Source organism: Chamaea fasciata, unplaced genomic scaffold (genome assembly GCF_029207755.1).
Source record: "Chamaea fasciata isolate MVZ Bird 193981 ecotype frontalis unplaced genomic scaffold, bChaFas1.0.hap1 SCAF_4, whole genome shotgun sequence".
In the NCBI taxonomy this organism is placed as follows: Eukaryota; Metazoa; Chordata; class Aves; order Passeriformes; family Sylviidae; genus Chamaea; species Chamaea fasciata.
This window is the reverse complement of record NW_027094089.1, coordinates 63,786,866-63,810,604: the sequence shown is the minus strand read 5'-3', so window position 1 is coordinate 63,810,604 and position 23,739 is coordinate 63,786,866. Positions and strand designations below refer to the sequence as shown.

Here is a 23,739-nt window from a genome sequence, read left to right as displayed (position 1 = left end):
AAGAGCATGTTTTGAAACACAGCTCCCTTCCAAATTCCTCAACAACAGGAAAGTAACTAAGCCACAGGGAAGAAGAGGAAAAAGCAAATCCTATATCATAAATCTTTTTTGGCCTTGTCTCAGCCTCCCAAAGTAAGTAACAACTATCTCACAAAAGAGAGGTAGTGTTTGCAGCACTCTTCAGAAGCACTGGCCAGCTCAAAGGCTGGACCTCTGAAACTGAGGTTCAGAACCAATCCTGATGTAGCAAGGGCACATTCCTTACTCCCACCATAGAGATGAAAGCTGAGAGTGAAATGCACTGCCCAATTCTACCTTCTTTATTGTGGACTTGATAGCAAGACCTTTACCTGTTTGAGCAGATTGTGTACAATCTGTCACAGCAGCACTAAGAGAGGGTTCCAGGATTTTTCACCATTCACATTTCACCTTCATACAGTTTCTCCTAAGACAGAAATAAACCAAATTCATTAGAGGCTGCAGGGGCTGACCTGTACTAACGTGCACAAGGGCAGACTGGTAAGGTTTGCTTTGTTTTCTAGTAAAAGAATCTAATATATGCAAAGATGCAGAAGCATGTCAAGGCTTTAACAACAGCTTTTATGCAATGATTGAGATTAAAGAGTAAGTGTTCACTGAAAAAAAATTAAAAATATTTTTTACCAGGGAACTTTATTACTGTTACTTGTGATGACAGAACATTCTGCACAGGCCCTGCCACACACAGAAACCACCTATGTACTCTGGTCCAAGAGAGTTTATTCTCTAGATTAGAATATGCAGAAACTGTTTCTCTCAAATAAAGTGTATTCAGATAAGTGGTCTAAATGCTAATGGTTATTGTGATAAAGTATTATCTAGCTCTTCTGTACTGTCAGATAGGTTCATATCAAAACACCATTCTCAACCTACCTGTATTTGGCATTACAGTTAATGTATTGATGTGAATTAAAAAGACTGATAACTGAAAACAGGTCTATTCTTGCAGCTGACCTCTGCCATGTTTCCAGCTGGCAATGAAATTATAGTGCAGATCAAAATACAATGGTATGATTTCTTTGTACCCAGTAAAATTTGGTAAAAGGCCTTTTTGAAAGATTTTTCACACCCTATTTGCTGCAACTGGTACTTTAACTAAAGTGCCAATAATTACCTCATAAATAATTTCTTACAAAACAGACATTTTAAATTAAGGAGTTCAAGATGCTATATTTATTACTACTACATAACTGTTGTAGAAATATTCTGAACATTTGCCATGAAATAAGCTTGCTCTTGTTTCTCTTGTATTAGTCGTGGGGACGGAGGCAACTAAAAGCTACAGCGAAACTTTCAGATCAAAGAAAAGAACAGATTTACTATGACATGAGGTTTTGTTCGGTTTATTTTTTAAGACCACAAAGTTTCCCTATAACTGTCCAGATACTTCACGGATTTATCCATCCTAGTAAGTTAGATTATTTCTTATTTTTAAAGTTTCAGTGGTCAGCTCAGACATTTCATTCACCTCACCTGTACCTCTAGTATGTGATCACATTGTTCTTTTGGCTGGGCCTCCCACTTCTACGATTTCACATGTCTAAAATACTTGTATCGGGGCTGCTTAATTATCACCCAGCATCACGGGCACTTCCTCTCCACGTTACCTTCACCTACCTCTGACACATACGATGGTAATACCAGCACACAGCTGAGAAAGAAGGTTTATGGTTATAACCCTGCTCCTAGAAAATCAGCCAGCTAATTATGCACTGCCATGTTCATATAAACATAAAGGTATTTACAGCACAGGAAAAAAATAAATATGGACTCATGTTTTAAGTTGGTGATCCTCCCAGTTGAGATCCCGCAGAGGTTAACCATGCAAGATGGGATCACTTATTATCCGAAGCCAAACGTTCTTATGCTATAACTTAGGTAAAAAAAGTTATGTTTTGTTCACATCTGGCACCTGTCTGAGTCCCTCTAGGTATTTGTCCTGTTCAAAAGGGAAAAAAAGCTCTTCAGTCGCAGAAAATGGCGGGGGCATAAGAGCCGCACACAGACACCATCCGTGTGCTCTTCTGGTGCCTTACCTGGGTCTCTCATCCTCGCCCGGCTGCGAGGACGCTCCGGGGCCGCCGCTCCGGGGCCGCCGCGCCTGCTTCCCTCCGGCCAGCAGCCGCCCCCGGCTCCCGCCGTCAACTTCCCCTGCCCGCCTCCTGCCCCGCCTCGCCTTTCCCCCGGCCCGGCCCGGCTCCCCACGGCCACGAAGGGAGAGACGCAGGTAAGGAAAGGCGGGATGCCGCCTGGAACGCGACACCCGAGCCAGATGAAGTTGTGGGAGGCGGAGGAGGGAACCGCAGGCTGGCGGGAGCAAAGATACTTTTGCGTTCTGTCCTCGCCGTGGGACACTACGATTGCCCCATCCCACTTTCGGGCGAAAAACTCACCAAGAACAGACCCTTCTTTAAGCTCGGGGTGTATTTCTGGCTGCGGGTGTTCAGCTGTCCTCAACGGGAAGAGGAGATGGGTGGGCGACAGACGCCCTGCCCCCAGGAGTCCCTTCCAAGCCTGCAGCCCACTAAAATCCTCTCCTGACAAAATCCTACATGCAGCAAGTTGTTTCAGTAACTCTGAAACCCCTTCCTTTCTGGAAAGCCTTTCTTGTTTAGGAATGTGTGTGTGCTCGTATGTGCACATACCTGCGAGAGGAAGGGGCAAGAGGTACATGCCCTGGGAAGAGAGGAGTGGCCGACCCACCAACTGCACCTTTAAGTGCAGCCTCACTAAGTGCTGTGCTCCTTAAAAAGCTGTCTTCTTCAAACAGGAGGAAAAACTTGCACTCTACCCCTCCCTCATCTACAAACCTCAGGTTACCCCACATTCCCTGCAGGGCCCAGCAAGAAGACGCATCATATTAAGTATCTGGAAGCACCTAAGTCCAATACTGGAGAGGCATTTTGCATAACCTGCTTCTTTTTGGACATTCTTTTCTCTCAGTACTTTGCGCACAGCCTCTGTTTTCTCCAGGCACCTATTTTTCCTTCACTTAAAATTTGTAAAGAATGCCAGAAAATCAGTAGAATACTGCAATACGTGAGAACGTCTGTTTTCCTGTTTCTTTATTAAAGTTCCTTATCCACATGAACAGGAAACCTTGTAATCAGCCTCCTCCTTTTTGTTACAAACACTGATGTTGACTGCCTGGGAAGCAAAAACAATCCATCCTGAGTTCAAAGGCATTTCTGCATTCCAGTTGTTTCTCTGACAAGGCTATGTGTGACACAGCAGCCAATTTTATTTCCACAGCAAAGCAGCAAACTGCACTTTAAAACCCCCTGCACAGACAATAAACAAAGCTTCTCATATCTGCTGCTGAAGAACAATGCCCTTACCTTAATACACTGCTCACTTGTCCCATTAGCAGCAAACAGAGCATCTTATGTCTAACAATATCTGCCATTTTTAAATCAGTGAAGCTTAATTAAGCATTAGCCTCTTTCACACCCTCAATCTCTGCAGCATAGGAAATATCTCAGCTTCAGCCTTCTCTCTGAGTCTGTCCCCCTGGTCTCAATCAGTACACGATGAACACGTGACAGCAGGACTTTTCCATTGAGACTCATATCAATAAGAGCTTTCAGAATGACCCAATCCACAGATTACGTCTCAATGATACTTAGCAGACCTTATCTGAAGGCTGGAGAATGTTCCCTTGCATATCACATTTCCAGATTAGCAAACATAGTAAATTTCCAACAAACCTACAGTAATAAACAGGCATATGCAACAACAGAGAACAAAGCATTCTACAGTTCAGCATAAGGTTAGAAGTCACAGGTTAGAAACAGACGAGAAAGGGAAACTTTACTTCAATCTAAAAACATGCATATTAACCTGGTTTTGCAGGGCTAAGTATCACTTTGACAAAACAATACTACATTATTTAATGAGGCAAATTAAGCCACAGAATTCTTCCATTTCAAGGGGGCACCCAGAACATGCTATAAGAGGTGTCAATGCCCACAGGAAGATGTTCTCCTTTTCTGTGAAGCATTTGAGTTTTTCACCCCAAATCTACAGTTGTCACCATCATTAATGCAGAAATCAGAAACAATGAATATGTGATATATACATGAGGTTCCTAAAACTTCAGAACAGAAGACCAGTAAAATGAACATATATCATTGTCATTAGTCAGCTTACAAATGTCACCACATTAAAATCCACTCTGAACACAGTTCTGGGTCCTAATAACACAGCCATCTTAGGCATGTTGTGTATGATCCTTTATATTTGAAAATGCACATTATTTTTGACTGTTTCACAAGCCTTTGTCTAGTGAGGGAAGTACTGTTTTTGTATCTTTCCCTATGGGTTAGTACATAACCATTAAGAAGTTCTTTCCTATGGAAGGAAACTACCAAAGGAGTCAAGAATTTACGTAAGAATGTCCCTCTTGTGTGCAAATCATCACAAAAAACCTGCATGAATTGGCACTGTGTGGCTGGATGATAAATTTCACCACACATTTAAATATGAAAGACAAATTTCAGTCCTGACCTATTTTACTGAAGACTGAAATGTGGAGTTAAACACTGGAGCATATGGATATTTTTGTACAGATAGATGTTCCTGTTTCAAGAAGTAATTTGGAAATTTGATTGAACACCATTAAAAAAGGCTTTTGTTCATTAGTTCAAGATAAGCAACATATTTAAACAAAACTCAGTTATTTGACTTTCATATTTCCATAAATAATAGCTGCTGGCTGTCTTGAGTGACACAGAGCCTCCTTGAACAGACTGGTTTTAGATCTCACAACCTTACCACCTGGTGAAAGGCACTGGTAGCCATTCTAGCCTCTCTTTTATTATTTCTCTGTAAGTGCTCTGTCTCAAAGCTTACACATACCCTGCCCCAAGTGGCATACCACAGCTGAGCTGTGCTTTTGTGATGCATGCCAAATGTATTTCCAATTTCCTTCTTCATAACTGAAAGCAGCATTCCTCTGTAACCCTGAAGAGCTCTTCTGGTTCCATCATCAGAATGGTATTTTAAAAGGTGGTTTAGAGCATGTACAACTTCTAAGGATTTACTTGCTTCAGACACTTGCATGTTCAAAAGCTTCTGATTTCACCCACCCTTTTTTTGTGCTATAAATAAATAAATAATAAACAAAACAGCTGAATAAAGGTGCTTAAACGGCTTCCTGTCATGGGTTTTTGTAAAGAGCATATTATTCTATTCCATCTGGGTGGAGCAGAATTGCTTATCTTTGCTCAAATGGGTCAGTGTCGCTTATCAGATGGTGGAGTGCTACTTATCTCTCTTCATTGTTTCACTACTTCCATGGGAATGTCTTCTGCTAATGGACCATTAAGAGCTCGTCAATGACATGACACATTACACTGCACTATTGTAAGCTGCTCCACACAGAGAGGAGGAGCCAAACCATCTTAACCTAGATAAAAAAGAGCCACAGTGCCACTAGGTATCCAGTTTTTCTACCGGATCCCTGGAAGAAGACCGGACCCATCTCACCCTTACTGGACCTTTTTTTCAACAGGACCATCTCTACTCCAACAGAACCACATCTGCCACTCCAGGAGGGCTTACTTTGGACTGCTTCCAACACCCTGACCAACAGGGTGTCAGGTTGTATTTCTGACTCTGTCAGGGTTTTCTAGGATTTCTTGTTTGTTTGTTTGCTTGCTTATTCTTCTGTACTACAACATCTGTATTTTTATAACCCTAGTAAAGAACTGCTATACCTCCTCCCAAAATCTTTGCCTGACAGCCCTTTAATTGCAAATTTATGATAATTTGGAAAAGGGGGGGAGGGGCTTATATTTCAAGGGAGACTCCAACCCTCCCTGGCAGATACCTATCTATCTAAACCAAGACACTTCCTAATACCTAAGGTGAAAAACACTCCCTGATATCCTCAAAGAAACAAGGTTCTGACCAGTATGCTGACATAATGAAACTGCTATATTAGAGGTGTTTTGAAAGAACCAAAACCGAAGCTTCTGGTTCACATCACCAGGAACAACCAATTCTCCTACTGTCAGAAGGAACTTTGGAAGCGAAATGGTTAAAACTGCACATTGACAGTACAATGAAAGAGCGAAAGCCAATGAGCGCATGAGTGTGTGGGTTAGGGAAAAGCAGCCTATGGAACACTCAAGTTTGGAAAACACTTGACATGCAATACACTGAGGCATCCTGCCAACGAGTAATGATAACCCTAAAAGCCGTAAGTAGCTATAACCACTTCCCCGCTTACCCAAAAGTATCTGTGTGTTTACAGCTAACAAATAAGTTAGTAATCCTCAGGCACCCTGCAAGAGAGGTAAGCTCAAAAATATCCTCTGTAGCAAATTTTTGTTTTTACTTTCAGCTTTTAAACCTTCCTCCTAGTCTTCCAAGTGCAAAATAGATTTCAAACATTTTCTAATCATTACTTTTTAAAACTTTATTTTTGTTTCAGAGAAACTAAATTAATATATATCCAAACTAGCCCAAACATTCAGCTAAACCATACGGACAAAATCAGCAAAGGATGTCAGAGAAAAACAAAATAAAACAAATAGCTTTATACACATTTTTCTTCGCATGGATTGCAATATTTTCCTCAGACAATAAACAGAAAGATGTGCTGCTGTAGCAAAAACCGGTCTTATGCCCAGTGTTCCTGAATTACATTAGAACAGTTAGCAGCTTCATCTGACCTATTTATGTTCCGATAGCTGATTCAAGAGAAAAGCGATGCAGACCATCTGTCAGAAAGACATTTTAAAAATGTTTGAACTATATAAAAGGCAAGAGTGAGTGCAAAGTATTTTAATATTGCTATTAAAAATAAGCTTTTACAGTAATTTTTAATAGGCTTTGTTGAGGAAAATTTATATACCATCTCAAATGCAGTGTTTGTTTGACTAAGGAAAACACTCAAAAGACACATTATTTTACCCCAGACCCTGCAAAAAAAGGAACAAAATCTACCAGTTATTAATTAATATTGCATGACAATCACTCTATCCACAGCAACTCTACCATCTGAATTTTTCCAAATAAAATTAGGCATTCTAAGAGACAGATAAATTGAAGCAGGGCAGTAGGTGCATAGAGTGATGCATAAACTTTATTAAAATGATAGCAGTGCTCTAAAATGCATCCATGTCAGTCTTGTCCTTGTTTGAAAATAATGTCTTCCTTCTTGAAAAGAAATGTGCCTGGCAAATCAGTTATTTTTGGGAGGCCACAAACACAGGGAGGGGAGAGCTTTCTCTCTCACAAACATGGCAGACAGCACTGCAGTAATGTTAACCAGTTCAATATGACCAACACATTTTAATCTGCGGTACTAAAATTCATGTAAGCTAAAAAAACCCCGCAAAAAACAAAAAACCAACACCTCAACAATTAGGAGTTCTTTTTGTATTTTTATATATCTATAATTATGTAAGAGTTTTTACATATTTTGTGCATACAAACTGTCAGAAAACTTAAGTCTTTTATCTCTCTCTAAGTAATTGTTATGCAAACAGGGTTAAATTTCTGTTACTGAGGCCGCCAGATTTGGCCTAAAGTTGCATGCATAGGTGAATTCATTCCTGCAACCAGCCTTGTAAAAATAGAAGGAGCATGAAGGTTTACCAAAACAAATATAGGGCTACTTACACATTGCTGAACTGCAAAAAAAGCATTTTTTTCAGGAACACCAAATACATCTGATTGAACCAATCTTTTGGCCAAACCCATACTCTCAGTGATGGAAAAAGACTAACACAACCAGCATCCTAGAAAACGATTTCAGGCAGCTGCAGCTTACTTCAAGATGACCCATCTACTTTGTCCTTAATTCTGTATTAAGAACACAGTAATATATAATAGTAACAAAATGTTGCAAGTTGTAATACATGTACTATACGGCATACACAATACATAATAATATTTAAATTATTATTTATAATAATTTTTCATAAATTCTGCATAACACAATTTTGCACTGTGTTTTTATTATTCCTACTTCCAAACCTGTCTGGAGTGCCACCTCAGTTTAAAACAGGTTCTACCAATTTAGCATAAGTTAGTCAGGAATACTAAAATTTCTAATACAAAATTCTATTTTTTCTATACCCCTTCCCACCCCCCACCAATTCGATTCCATGTCACACAAGCATATAATTTTTAAATTCCCATTTTCCTTACCACATTGACCTATGGGAAAGCTCTTCATGCCCTGGAAAACAGACAGCTCTATTATGGTGTCAGCCACATATTGCTGCAAAATGATTTGGGTGTGTTGGTGATAAACAAGTATGGACAGTGATTGCATGGAACAACTGGTTGCAGCAGAGTCACAGAACTCAAAACCAGAAGAAACAGTGATGATCTAATCTAACCTCCTGCATAACACACAAGCTGTGTCACCCCACCTAGCAATTACCTGCCTCTGTGACAAGTTCGATATGGTAACTCACCAACACTGGTTTTGCCAGATCCATTTTGAAACATTCACCTACAATGCTAATTTGATGCATGCTGCATCAGGCAGGTCCTGCACCTCCCAAACACACTTCCCAAAAGACAGGGGGATTTCCTTTTCTGGATCCAAAGATTAGTGGCTCACGTTGCCACTCCATTCTGTGCTGGCAGGGCAGTCCCCGTTTGCATAAAGCAGCTGGATTAATTCTCTCCAGTGGAGTCATCCTCAGTCCAGAGCCTTGTAGAGAGCACCCACTGGATGCAACACAAAAGCATCAGCATCAACACCAATCCAGCAGCTCTCCAGGCAGCAGAGAGTGCCCAGTCCCCTGACTAAGCTCAGAAACTTGCACCCCACCTCAGAACAAACCCCTGGGGATGACCAGGTGTGCTTCCCTGGCATGACTTCCCTGGCTTCCATAAGCCAGGTAAGAGCAAGGTATCACAAAATTATTCATCTAAATGAAACAACCCATGCAAAAGATTTTTCAATTTCTAATTGGTTTTGTGATTGTCAGGTACATTATTCAGATTAATTAGTAGACACCTACCTTTTCAATACAAACATTATAATAAGTTTTATGTTGCAGGCATGTTTTGTAAATAGAACGACAATTTTTGTTTCAAAGACAAAATTGACAAGATTACTGAGATAATATTTTTCTGAGTTTTCATATTCTTCTTTAAATTTGGGGTTGTACATACTTGAACTTCCATATGATTATTTCAACCAATTTGTTTAACACTCTGAGCCCATAGACAGAAAAATATATTTTAAATTGTTTGAAACTCTTGTTTTCTTTGGAACACTGGATTTTCCCAATGAATTAACTGTTATATTTTACAAATCTACATGATATTTTTAAATTTAATATGTTTCTAATAACATCCATGGGCATTCAAATAAGAAAACTCCAGAAAAATATTAACTTCTGACTGCAGCCTACATATGTTCTCTGCTCAGGATTCACTCCTTCAGTATTCATCACAAGTCACAGTGAAAGAAAATAATGAAAATTATTAGAAATCTATCTTCAAGTTACCTCTCCCTCCTGCACTTGCAGTAATAATCAGGTGATCAAGCATTAAAAGGAAAGCTTTTGTATGTTGTGCCTATCTTCCCTGTCATTGCACAGAGTAAAAACTGTTTGGAAGAACCTGCAGCACTACAAATTCCTTGGAATGTGCAGACAGATCTTCTGAGGCACAATCAGGATTAGAAAAGCCACAGCGCTGTAATTGCACCTTTCAACATTGCACCTTGTCCTTCTGCCTCCTCAGGTAACAACAGAAACTCTGTTTTTCTCTCTTTTTTATTCCCCCTTTATCCCCTATATGACTATTAAGTTATATACTGTATTCAATTCTGCCTCATTTATCACAAATTAAACCACCAGCCAAGTTCTAAAAACAGAAGTATTTCTGTAAGACACAGAATGAAACCACCAACTGCCTTTTACACCAGGGGTGTTCTTTTTCAGTTACACCTGTGGTCTAGATGTCAATATTCAAAATGGTAAAGACAAAACCCTTAACAAAACACAAGAGCTTTTCTTATGTTATTGATGTGTAGGTATGGGATTTTTCTGCAGCTTCCAACCTGATGAGAATCACATTGAGGGACAGAGTATTTCAGGTCTTTGTGTTCTGGGGACATTTCTGCTTAAATCATGCTCAACATCAAATTTAGTCCATCATAACTTTTTAAAGAACATTTTCAGTTTCTACTGAATACTGAACTTGTAAGTGTGTAATACTTACAAGGTTATAAAATAAGGACACCTTTGTGTTAGTTTTTTTTTTTTCAAGCACATCAATCCTTCGGGGAAAACACTGGTAACTTTTTTTTTTTTTTTTTTTTTTTTTTTTTTTGGTGTAGAAATACTGTCTTCATAATTTTAATATTTATGTAAAAATACCGAGTATACAGAAGCATGTAATCCTTTAGCAAACTGAGAATTGGTTTTATGGACCAACAGGCAATGTGAAAAACGAGGTTCACTTTCCTGGTAAAATTTAAAAAGTTCAATAAAAGACAATAGGAGACAGAGATAATAAAGCAAAAAGTTAATGGCCGGGAGCTTGGCATTCAGCCAAAAGCACCCTTGCTATCTTCGGAGGCACGCCTTAAATACCTTCTCTATTGCATCAGGCTGCTGCATATTCATAAATCATCATGCATATTCATACTTTTCCACAAACTAGTTTCCATATTCCAGGAACTGTTTAGCATGGCCCCTCCTTAGGTCCACCTTTTCGGAGCATGCGTGGTCCTTGGCTGTGGTTTTAGTCAGTTCTTTTTATCACCTCCGGCGTGGGACTTGGTCTATATTTTCTTCAGAGGGCAGGTGCTGATAGTTGGCCTATCAGTAGCAGGGTCCTTATCATATGTTCACTGGATGTTATCCCAACTAAGCAGGCAGTTTAATTACAAGCATGACTATATATCAGCTATCCCACTACCATGTCTAAGTTTTGTTAATAGCAGAAATAAAAGCTATATCCTTACAGCAAAGTTATTTTAACATTATACGTATTTATCCTAATATTTGCAAAAAGCTAATTTTATAATATGTATTTATAACGGACAGTAAGGCTCGATAGAGAAGTTTCCATCAAAATGTTCTGATCATAGATGACTGATCTAGCTGTAAAAAGTTATCCAAGTATTCTTCTAGCGTCTCATTTTCTAAATACTTCTAAGTTTTACTGACTTCATAAATCCATGACTTCACAGTGTTTTCTACATTTCAGATGGGGAAAAGGCTTTAAAAAGATGCATGGTTGAAAAAGCAAGCTTGTGTGGATGTCAGTATCTCCGCCTTAACCACAAAAAGGAAGTCTTTTTGGTGTTCAGAAAACTTGGCACACAACTCTCTCACTGAAGTTTTTATTTATCACAGGATAAGTCAGGTACTGTGGATCACAGCGGATGATTGCAGGGGTTTAGCTCAGCTGTTATGAAAACAGCCTTGTCTCCTGTCCTTTAGGAATCTTTACTGAAATACAAAAACACTTCTTGTAACAAAACCTGCCACTGCATGCGTTCTGAGCTGTGAAAGGAGGGCAAGGAGGCATGGCCAGTGGCCCTGACTCACATTCCCAGAAAGTGAGACGGTACAGCTCAGGCAGTTCTTCCCACAGCCGACTTCACCTATTACCTCCAGAGTACAAAGCTCTTCCTGAGCCACTGCAGCTCACAGCCATCGGCATAAGTCACTCCTGGCTCCCGGCTGCATCGTGTGCAACAATGCAAACGACGCGGCTGAGTCCAGTGGATCTCCACCTGAGTCAGATCTCTTAAAGCGAACAGCAACCTCACAAAGGCAGCGGCAGCAGCTGGACAGTCTCAGCCATAATAGCTCACTCTGTCTGAGAGCATGACTGTGAGTTCAAAAGAATATATTTTTAAAATGCTTTTGCCTTTCCCCTAAGAGATTCACATGCTCTATGTGCAAATATATGCAGATATATTGCTGTTTTATATATATGCATGCATGTATATATATATATATACATGCATATTTATGTATGCATAGATATAACAGCAATCACATCGTCTGCTCGGGTGTGAGATAATAAAATAATTAAGTAAATTTTGCATTTGCATTTTTCAGTATCAATTATGACTCTTGCACTCCTTATTTACTACATTTACTGAAAAGTATGATCCCAAGGGCTTCGGTACCTTTTCCAGATCACTTATACTCCTGTTGTACAAGTATCACAGAGGAAATGCATTCTAGGTTAAATTTAAGCCGATATTGAAGACAGTAATTTGTCACCCAAAACTATTATGGCAAAAAGATTTTCTCATTGCAAATAGCCCCACTTTAGAGCCAATTTCTCACAGGTGTCACGGAACTATTCCATTTTATGCTGTTGCATGACTACAATTACTATTACTTAGAAATCTCCCCAATGATTTTCCTCTTACATTGTGTCAAAGCTTTTCAGAGAATTATCTCAGTATTTCCATGCAAGTAAAATAGATTTGTCTGCACATCCATTAAACACTTAGACGTATCCTAGCCCCTCAACACATTTACTTCAATAGCAGTCATATTAACCTTACTTCAGAGTATTTTAATAAACGAATACATACAAAATCAAGATGCCCTCCTACTACTGTCCTTCAACTGAATAACATTACGTCTTGAGTTTGGAAAACAAATGATTTTCTAAAGCTCTTGGCCAAAATTATCCTCTATTGTTCTTTTCTTTTATTGCTAAGCAGTTCTCATTTACAACATTCCAGTAGCGTCTTGTAAAATCATTACTGATCCTAAAAGCAGCAGCTCCTCAGGTTAATATACATTCAATATGCATCACCTTTTTAAAGTCTTTATAGCAGCTGGGCATTACTCTGCCTGAGGGAAGTGGTGAGCAAATGCCTTTACATTGCTTTTTTACTTTAGTTTTCCTTCTCTCTTCTTCCACTTCTTCACTTACTAAACATTTCTTATCTGTACTCACCTTAATCTATTGACTGGAGAAGGGACTAACAAGAAACAGAAAAACCTGTGACCATAAGAAAGCACTTTTTTTTTAACAGCCAAAACATTAGTGTGTTATCTAAATTATTTTGACTGAAGATCCAAAACACACCTAAATACGAGGTGCCGTACCTCCCTCCCACCCAGGCCCAGTTCAAGAATGAAAAATTAATATGGATACATCACGTACTAAGACAAGAAAAAACACCTTTAACTGTAAAATAAAATAAGGAGGAAATGTTTTGAAAATATGTTTTAAAGATGTTTGGGGGAAAATGACTGAACAAACACAAATCCTTTGGCTCGCATGCCACTTGTTTGGCTGCTGCCTGAACAGGCAAGAACAATTTCTGTTACCTCACTTCCCCTCAGATTCAGTACTACTTGTTTTTACAAACAACAACGAACTCTAGGGAAATAATGTTTGTAAAGGGAAAGAATCTGAAAGAGCAGAGAGTAAGGGGAAAAGGGGATGAAAATGGAGAGAAGTTATTTACAAAAATAAAGCTGAGGATTGGCAGTGCAAGTCTAACACGGTACAGCAGAAAAAGCAGGTGATGAGGTCAGTGATCAATCAGCAAGGAGTGCACTTTGGACATAAGCAGGAGAGGGAGATTTGTTGCCTGCAGAAAAAGAATGTTCACTGGTATGCCAAGAATGGTACTGTTTCTTTTCATAATCAAAGAAACCAAGGCTGCAAGAAGGAATCTAATCTAAAGACATAAAGGAAAAAATCTGCATGGGGCACTCTCTAGAGTACCTAACCAGCACAGAGATGAAAACTATTGACAAAGTGGAATGGCTTTCGCTCACAGTCAATAAACCAGGCCCTCAGGACTACTGCTCCTGCTATCAGGAACATTTTGGTTGTTGATGACATTGCCCTGATAGGAGTGATATTGTTAGAAATACTCCTGGAAGAAAGAATTGTTGCTGAACTGAGACCTGATTAGCATGGATGGGTAAGCCATGTGACAGCATTGAAATCAATGCTGCTTACACCCACTCAAAATTCAGCCCAAAGTTGTTTAACTGAAAGATAGGTCTTTAGTAAACATGTGGGACCTAGACAAGTTATGGCTATCAAAAATTATAAAAGTCTTATTTTCTTCTTAAGTGTAGCAGCAGATAAGCAGAATTTTAAACATCACATGAACACTGTGTCATTAAGGGAGTTTCTACCCTGTGGCAGCAATGATCCACTAACAATAATTAGCTTCACTCAAGTGAGACCAGAAGCAGAAGGATTGTTTAATCAGTGGCCAAGAGAAGTGTGAATACCTTTCTTTCCTTTTATCTATTTATCCATTTCTCTCTGCACATTCTCTTCCCAAAATAAAGCAATGGAGTATGTCTCAAAACCACCCAAAGAAGACAATTTACTACCAATTTTTACACTGAAACATTCAAAATCTACTAAAATTTCCTCTTAAAGTTCTACATTTGACCACATTGCATGTTGTATCTGGTTAAAAATCATCAACTACTGGAAAGTGAGAAATGAGAGCGTTTACAGGGAGTGACCTTCTACTTGCTACATTTAATCTGTGCAGCCAAGTCCCTTTATGAAACATCATGTAACCACTTTTGCTACTTCCTTGTTACTCTGATTTTCAGAAGGAAATCCTGCTCAAATTCAGGCAAATTTTCTTGACAGCGGTGAGACTTTAAATAGTGTAGCACAATCTAACCTTGCTGACTTGATGGTTACTTTGAAAGGAACAGCTTGAGACGTTGTGATTCAGGAGTGGAGTCAAATCACGGAAGTTTCAGTACATGTTCTAGTCTAAATTTGTTCTGTGATTACTTAACCTGGGCAGCATGTCTTAAAATGTCAAAGCTACTTCTGACTACACTACCTGCCAGCTCTATTTGCAATAATGTCCAGTCGCTTCTATGACGTTATAAATGATCAGAGCCAATTTCCAAAATCAAAGATTTATTTAACAAATTTGAAAAGCAATTTTGGGAAACGCCACGATAAATCAGGACAACATCGATCGAGCGTTGGGTGGACAATCCGGGAGCAGCAAAGGGTGCTTCTCCGGAGTACTGCCCATACATTCGGGGTCTCAGGGTAGGTGTTTTATACCACTTTTCTACCCTGAGGCGAAAACAAGACGGTAACAAAGAATCCGAAGAACATGACATCATGTACATAACACAATCATTGAAATGTCTGGTGTCCGCAAGGGATATCTGAAAGAGTTTCCTGAGAAATTGAAAAGACATCTGAATGAAAAGTCTCCGAATCTTTTGTCAGAAGGTTTCTGCCACCCTCCGCCCAGATTGGTATTGGATCTCCTGATGAACTGTGAAGATGTGGTCAGCCCATGCTTAATGGGCTGTTTCCCGGTTATCTCTCTGGCAGATGTCGAGGTAACACCTTTGGACTGTGAAAAGACCGTGGTATGCAAAGAGATGCCCTGGAACTGTTTCCAGGAATTCAGGGGTTTTTACATTCCACTGCAAAGTTTTAATACACACAATTTTAATTCACGAATTTAATACTATGCATCTATTACATATGACAAACAGCTCTCTATTTGGCACTAGGTTTTGCAAACCTGTTCAATTTTGAAGTCTTAAAAGGCAAACTCTTCATTCATTTTAAGTGGTTTAATAAGCTCTAGTTGTCTTGATATATTAATTTTCATTGGCAGCATCTTTCATTCTTCAGAAAACAAAGAAACATTTTCTCTTCTTCTGCCACATCAATCACACAAGAAAAGCTAATGATGCCCTGTCAAATTGACAGAATTAAAAAAGTTATCCAGGCATAAAAAGCCACAGTTTTTAGTATTCTGCCATATTCTCCACACCAACCAGTACTGTACCTAGTTCTTCAATTAATCTGGCAAATTTGAGATGACTACTTCAGTTTCAAAATCAGTCCCTAGTCTCATATAAAGTTAGCATGTTTAGAATTGCAACAGTAGTAAAGCATCCAATCACACAATTTCAAATAACACTCAAATAGAGTCTCTTTTTAGTGAGGTTCAACTACAGTATTTTTTCATGTAATTAAAAAAACAGAGATTATACTTCTGGCATCAGCTGATTTTTAAAATTTAACTGTTCACTATGTTTTCATGAAAAAAAAAAAAATCAAGTTGCAGAAGAGCCAGCATTATCTACTTACTCTGGCAAAATTTTTACCATATTAAACCTGAAATGATATTTAAATACAATTGACCAAACCTAGCATATTCTGCAAAAGGTATTTCATGTACTGTTTTTTTAAAAATAATGTCTGGACACTGCATCTTCCAATCAAATGTGAAAACAGGATATAGAAAATAGCTGCCCTACCAGGAAAAATCTTGAATGTGCACCAAAGATCCAGAAAGTTAGGAAAGCAAATTTGTCATTCTTTTGAGCATTTTTTTGCTGCCTTGGAGATTCCTGAAATCAGACAATTCCCTTCCCATATGAATACAGTGTTCCTGATTGCTCGTTAACGGTAATCAACATTTACAGCTCATACAGTGGCTAACACTGAGACATTAACTGCTCATTTCTACAGTCATAGTTGTGTTAGTGGGCAAGCTACAATAAGAGGTATGCAAACCATTTCAAAGCTAATTAATCACGGCGGCATGCCAGCAAAACCAAGTAATGCTACACTAAGATGCCAAAATGAGGACTTGAAATGAAATCAAAAGTTTAATTGAAACTTCATCAATGAAGAAAATGGTCCATTACAGGATGTCACAGAACAACACATCTCTGGATCCTACACCAAACGGATCCCTCTACCCAGCAATTCATTCCCTGAGCAAGAAAAACTCAAGTCTTGTGATTTCACAGAAAGTATCACAAAAAGAGTCAAATATGACATGGGGAAATTATAGAAGGAAAACAGATCAGATGAGAGGAGACAAGAGATTTATGCAAAAATATCTGTATAAATAAAGATTTTTAAAAGCTCTTCAAAAGGAACTAACAGCAACAACAAAAGCCTCCTAACCACTTTTACCCATATGTATCAATAATTTGGATATTACTCAGGCCCTCAGGAAAAGTACTAACTTTGACTTTCCTGACACTTCTTTTTTTCAGAATTACTTAAACTATATTTGAGCCATACTTTCAATACCCCACCTATAACAAAGGTTTAATTTATTTCTGAGTACACCTTTGTTTCTCAGAAACCTTTATAAAAACTATCAACACCCAGCCTAGATGCATAAAAGAAAGCTGCTTCTTAACCACTGGGGGGTTTTTTCAGTCTTAGGTTCCCTTAGTTCCTTTAGGGAAACTATCCCCAGAAATATTTTCCATTATCTTTAAAAATTTATCAAATAATTTTTTGCAGACAGGTCTTCTGAAAATACGCTTTGCAGTAATTTGTAACTAAGCAATCTATGTATTTTTGACAGGATAGTTTATTATTTAGTACCAACATGCAACATTTCTCAGGAAGATTTATATAGTCCATTGAAGATTCTTTTACATTCTTTCTACTTTTCTCAATTTCTCATTACATTTTGTGACATCCTATTTTAGACAGGGAGGGCAGACATTAAAAAAAGCTTTGATGACACACATATAAGTAGATACTACATTTGGAGTTAAAAAAAATATTCTAGCCCACTTCATTAAGGATAATGTAGGAACCCACTCTCAATTTCTTCTACATAGCAGATTACTTTACATCTAAGAATTGGTGGTTGAAAATAAAATCAGTAACTGACAGAAGCGAACAGCAAAGTGTGTTCAATGCTAGAACAGAAGCTAAATGGATACAATAGATAAGGATCTACATATATCAATATAAACACGTTTATTCTTAGTAGAGGAAAAAGGGGTACATTCACTTTTCTCCAATTTACTATCCACAGCTGCTTGCTGAATTGTAGGACTGTGCCTGAAAGTGGTGATTATTTTTAATGGGGTAGTATCATACAAAGATTGTGGTATCTTTTGTTCTTTTTTGATTCACCATTGGTTGTCATTATTAATGATCTCAGTCAACCTACATTTCAATGATACACTCAAGGGCAGGACTGCCAATGAAAGAAACATAAACAGGCTGAAGGACAGGGCCAGCAGTAACTTCATTAAATTCAACAAGGGCAAATGCAATCTCTGGCAGATAAGATGGATTAAACTCAAAATAGGCCATGCTAGGGACTGACTGACTTGGAAACCATTGCTGAAAAGGGGCTGATAAAAAGAAAAAAAAGGCTAAACAGGTGCCTACAGTGCACAATGCACAATAAGGACTAATGGTATCCTAAATCCAGAGGGCAGACAAAGATAGCATGCATGCTCCCACTCTGTGCTCTTTGGATCACCCCTTGGAAGTGTGTATTCAATTTTGGGCCTCACAGCACCAGAACAACATTCGAATCATAATGTCTGGAGTCATACAGTCATAGAATGGTTTGAGTTGGAAAGGACTTAAAGATCATTTGACTCCAAACCACCTGCTACAGACAGGAAACCTTGCACAAGACCCTGTTACATTGAGACCCATCCAGCCTGGTCTTGAGCACCTCCAGGGATGGGGAGTCCACATCTTCTCTGGGCAATCTGTGCCAGAGCCTCACCACCCTCACAGTGAAGAATTTCTTCCTAGCATATAATCTAAACCTACCGTCCTTCAGGTTAAGGTTACTCCCCCTTATCCTATCATCAAAGAACCTAAACAAGCTAAGACAAGGGCCAACTAGATAATCAAGGTGCTTAGCACTTGAGGAAGGGTTGTGAGATTGTTCAGATGCAGCTTTGGAGAACTTCATGCAGCCTGCAGGTAGCCATGAAGAGGTTAGCATGAAAACACAGCCATGCTCCCTGCTGAGATGCATGGAGGAGGATGCATGGAGGATGCATGGAGGACAAGAGAGAACAAAAATAGGTCAAAACAGAGGAAGTTCAACCCAGATGTGTGGAACAATCTTTTCCTTCTGACAATAGCCAAGCAACAGATGGGATTGCCAAGAGATGTTCCATGAAACAGAACGTGGCAGAATTTAGTCAAACCTCCACCTATCACTGACTCAGTATTAAAACACCATTAAAAACTACCCTGTAGCTTTAACTACTCATCTTTTCAGTGTTTAAGTAAGTATTCAAGACCCTGAACGGCACTAAAGGGTTGAAAAAGAGAATCGTGTACTGTGTCTTCTGGGTTTTTTTTTTTGCAAGTATAGAATGAGCAGAAGCCACTTCCAGCCTCATCTCAGTCTGGATTCACATCTTCTTCTGCAGAACACAATGTATTTTCTCATCATCATCATGGATGGCTGAACTGAACATGAGAAAATTTTTTGATAGTTGTATTTGTATAAATGGATTTTATTAAACATCCTCCAACAGCTATTTACTAGTCCCAGTATGCACTATTTGTAAAATGATGGAAAATTATTTTTGTTTAATTATTTTTTCTCACAGAAAGGGCCAGCTTCTACTCAGGAAAACCAGAACAAAAGGAGAGGAAAGAACAGAATATTTGCCAGAGAGAAATGGCTTTAGTTCCTTGAATTACTGGAAAGGAACATAAACTGATTTAAAGCTCTATATATATGACTGCATTAGGGTAATTTTACTAAAGACTGTGATCTCAAAACAGGAGATAAGAGGCTGAATAAAACCATCTAGAATGAGACCTGTCATTGACACAAAACCACTATAATATCCATCCAAACACAGCCAAATACAAGCAGTATGTAATTTGAGAAAACCATTTCTGTCACTGAGCTCTCCACTTTCTCATGAAGCATACTGATTTAGAATAGCTTAAAAAAAGAAGAATGGTCAAGCAGGGGAAAAAAAAGCAGCATGTGACACATTTGTCCTAAGGGGGAATAAAGGAAAACCTGAAAAATTCTTAGACTGTTAAAATTGAATGGAAATCTTACACCACTTGCTCTGCACTCTCTTTTTGAATTACACCCTTGAGCAACAGCAGCAAAATCACAAGAGCTTGGAAAATAAAAGTTGCTTTCAGTATTTTCTGTTCTTCTGGTTGACTATAATCAGGGCTAATGAGTATTATTATCAAAATAAATAAAAATTATCAAATCCATTATCAAGAAATAAAAAAAAAAAATCTACTGAAAAAATCTGCATGGAATTACCATGAGTTAAGGCAATATATGTCTGTATGCATGCTCAGCAGCAAGAGATGAAAAACAAACAAAAACCCCACCACCACAAAACCAAAAAAAAATAATCTATCAATATATAGATAACATCATATTCTATTATCAATGCAGGATTTTGCACTTGAACAATGATGCAAAAATAAACAAGAAATACATGAAGTTTTGTTTCCTTAAACCCATCCAGTTTCCCCACGCGCAGCAGCAGTTGCTTATATTACTTTAGTCCAGAAAGCTTCCCTTAGAATGACAATTTCTTAACTATCAGTGTTGGACTTCTCTACCAGTTTTGGTGATGGTTTTCTAAGCAGTTGTAAACAGAATAAAGACTAGAATTGCACTCTGGCTTTCGCACAAATGTTTGTAATTTTCAGTAATAATAATGAAAGGGCCAATATCCTCTAACAGATCAGAGCTTGGACCACAGAACAAAAATAAATAAACATGCTTACTTTTGAAACATGAAATTAGCATCTATGAAGATAAATGAGCATGGGTTTATGAAGGGCAGATCCTACTTGACTATCATGATCTTCTACAACAAGGCAACCTGCTGAATGGATCAGGGAAATGCTGTGAATATTATCTACCTGGACTCTAGTAAAGCCTTTGGTACTATCTCCATGGCATTCTCCTGAAGAAACTGGCTGCTCATGGCTTGGACAGGTGCAGTGCCACTGGGTGACAAACCCTCTGGACATCTGGACCATGGGAGTGGTGGTGAATGGATTTACATCCAACTCATGGCTGGGCACCAACCAGTGGAGTTCCCCAGGGTCCAGTGTTGCGACCAGTCCTGTTGATAATGCAGACGCCACTGAGTTTGGTGGGAGTGTTTATCTGCTGGAGGTCAGGAAGGCTCTGCAGAGGGATCAGAACAGGCTGGATCCATGGGACAAGGCCAGTGGTCTGAGGTTCAATAAGGCCAAGGGCCAGGTCCTGCCCCTGGGTCACAACAACCCCTGCAGTGTTATGGGCTAGGGAAAAAGTATCTGGAAAGCTGACAGGTGGAAAAGGACCTGGGGGAGTGGGTCAACAGTAGCTGAACATGAGCCAGCTGTGCCCAGGTGGTCAAGAAGGCCAAGGGCATCCTGGTCTGTGTCAGCAATAGTGGGGCAGCAGGAGCAGGGCAGTGACCATCCCCCTCTGCTGGGCACCGCTGTGGCTGCAGCAGAGCTAGTGCTGTGTTCAGTTCTGGGACCCTCAATTCAGGAAGGACACTGAGGTGTCAGAGGGTGTCCTGAGGAGGGAATGGAACTGGAGAAGAGGCTGGAGCACAAGTCCAGTGAGGGGCAGCTGAGGGAGCTGGGAAAGGGGCTCAGCCTGGAGAAAAGGAGACTCAGGGGTCCTTCTCACACTCCAAAACTCCCTCACTCACTCCACCTGAGGAGGGTGCAGCCAGGTGGAGGTTTGGCTCTACTCCCTGGGAACAAGGGACAGGATGACAGGAAATGGTCTCAAGGGGAGGTTTAGGCTGTGTATATTAGGAAAACTTTCTTTACCAAAATGGTTGTCAAGCATTGGAACAAGTTGCCCAGAGAAGTGGTAAAGTCACCATCTCTGGAGGTATTTAAAAGATGTATAGATGACATGGGGACATGGTTTAATGGTGGACCTGGCACTGCTGGGTTAATGGTTGGACTCAGTTCTTAAAGGTTGTTTCCAACCAAAATGGTTCTATGAAATCAATGACATGCACAAATGATCATCACATTACGATTAAATCTAATTTTAACTGTGTTAAACACTCAAAGTCAAACATTCCTTCTCTCTTCAAAACTTGTTTTATAATACAAAACAAAGTATTTGAATGCTGAAATGGGAAAACTTGTACAATTGTATTGGTTAATTCAAGAAGTCCTAAGACTATTTTCTCCTTCAAACAATGAAAACATGTTAAAAATGGTTTTCAGCCTCTGGCCTCAACAAAATAATGAAGGACACATTGTTTTGATTCACAAAAGTAATGCCTCAGTTATCATCCACTGTTCTACCCCTTAAACAAACAGCTCTTCAAACCAACATTAACCAGTAATGAATTAAAAATCAAGGGTTTTGCACCTTCACCAAACTTAAAGATTACAGAAATGCTGATGAAAATGCAACCTACCAGTAGGTGTAAGCCTCCCAAGCAACCGAATCTTTAGCACTTCCCATGGGAGGCCAGTATCTAAGTCTTCTGAATTTTGATGAAAATTCAGTTGCTGTGTAGTTCCGCTGGACAAACATTATTTCTAGTCTTCTAACTGGTTTTGCTCATTTCTTTTTTTCACCCTTAATATGCTTCAATTATATGGTTATTCAGACAGGTTCCTGTACCTAGTACCTCATAACACTAAATGGGTGGAAAATCAAATACTGTTCAGTTGCAGTAACCTTTGTCACTCATTATTATTTTTTTTTGCATTTCAGTGATATTTCCCACTCTTCATAAATGCTCATGGTCCTGTTTATCTTCATCAGCCTGTCGGTTCATCTTTACTATACAATTAATTAATTGGTACAAAGCCCTAACTCATAGGAAAAGCACAAAGGTGGCCTTTTCTCTTCAAAGTGAAGGCACGAAAGTTGAAATTATTTTTTTCAAGTCTTACAAAGAGTCCTCTTCTACAAAGCAGGTGCTCTTTTAATTTTCTATTTGTTTGTGGCTTTGTACATCTTTACGTCTGGATGCTATTGGAGAGGGCTTTAGTAGTCTTGCAGCAAGAAGATGAAGTCTTTTTTACGAAGAGCACTTAACAACTCCTGAAATACAGCCAGTGCAATTTCACCGTGCAAAATTGTTCCACTGTATGGGCCAGAGAATATCTCATCTTTTGCCATATATTCTGTATACTTGAGTTTCCTTTTTATAAAAAAAAATTACTTCTAGTGACTGTGGCACTGCTGTTGTACGTATGAATTGTTTTGCAAAGGAAGACCTCTAGGACAAGCAAAAAAATCTACAGTGATATAGGGAGAAGACATCAGTGTCATAGGGTAAAGCAAACTAAATACATTCTTTTTAGTAAAAAATGTAAAAATTTAATAAAATTTGATAAAAATTGCAAAATAAAATTGACTAAAAAAATCAAAAAGCAAAGAAAGTATTAGTAATAAGTTAAATATAATTATAATAAAATATCTAAAAGTAAAGTAGCCTCATTGTTTTAAATAAGAGTTGGATGTAATTTTAGTAAGTTTTATATGTGCATTACCCAAAAGCTGAAAAGTAGATATTGTCATAGATTTGGTTTTTTGATTAATGGAATATTGCCCTGCCAGGACCTTGCACTTTGTTTTAAAAAGGACAGGGACCTATCAGGGGCCAGTTTTTAATATTGGCAGGTGGTTTGACCACTGAGAGAGTTGAAGGTGACTTTTGTTAATACCCACATAAAGCTAAGTGTGCCGAAGCGAACCCCGTTTTTTTCCCTTCTGGCCAGTGACAAGTAACAACCAACCCCAGCAGCTGTTCCAAGGAGTGGCCAGGCTGGCAAGGCCCCTGGCGCTTTTCCCTGTCCTCGCCGGTGGCGGGGGGGAAGTCAGCTCGGGGCCTGGCCAGATCTCTGGGCCCAGGCTGCAGTGTCCCTTCTTCCCCCGGCCGGCTGCCAACGGGGGAGGAGGGGGCTGCCAGCGGCAGTGCTGGCCGCATGCCAGGGGCCACAGCAGAAGGGACC

The 23,739-nt window shown here is 39.2% G+C and overlaps 1 protein-coding gene across 3 annotated transcripts in view; it reads right to left on the bottom strand.

The window, feature by feature from the left end:
• LOC136288522 (colorectal mutant cancer protein) overlaps positions 1-23,739 on the bottom strand; it is a 151,913-nt gene that overhangs the window by 101,697 nt on the left and 26,477 nt on the right. The window contains exons 1-2 of one of the 3 annotated variants that reach the window (XM_066181808.1): positions 2,076-2,159; positions 351-445 (exon numbers count right to left, since the gene is read on the bottom strand). The exons of 1 other annotated variant lie outside the window; for it this stretch is intronic. The gene's annotated coding sequence lies outside the window, so the exon portion shown is untranslated. Of the gene's footprint in view, positions 1-350; positions 446-2,075; positions 2,160-23,739 lie in introns of those variants that run through there. One more of the 3 variants, XM_066181810.1, reaches the window with a different exon arrangement.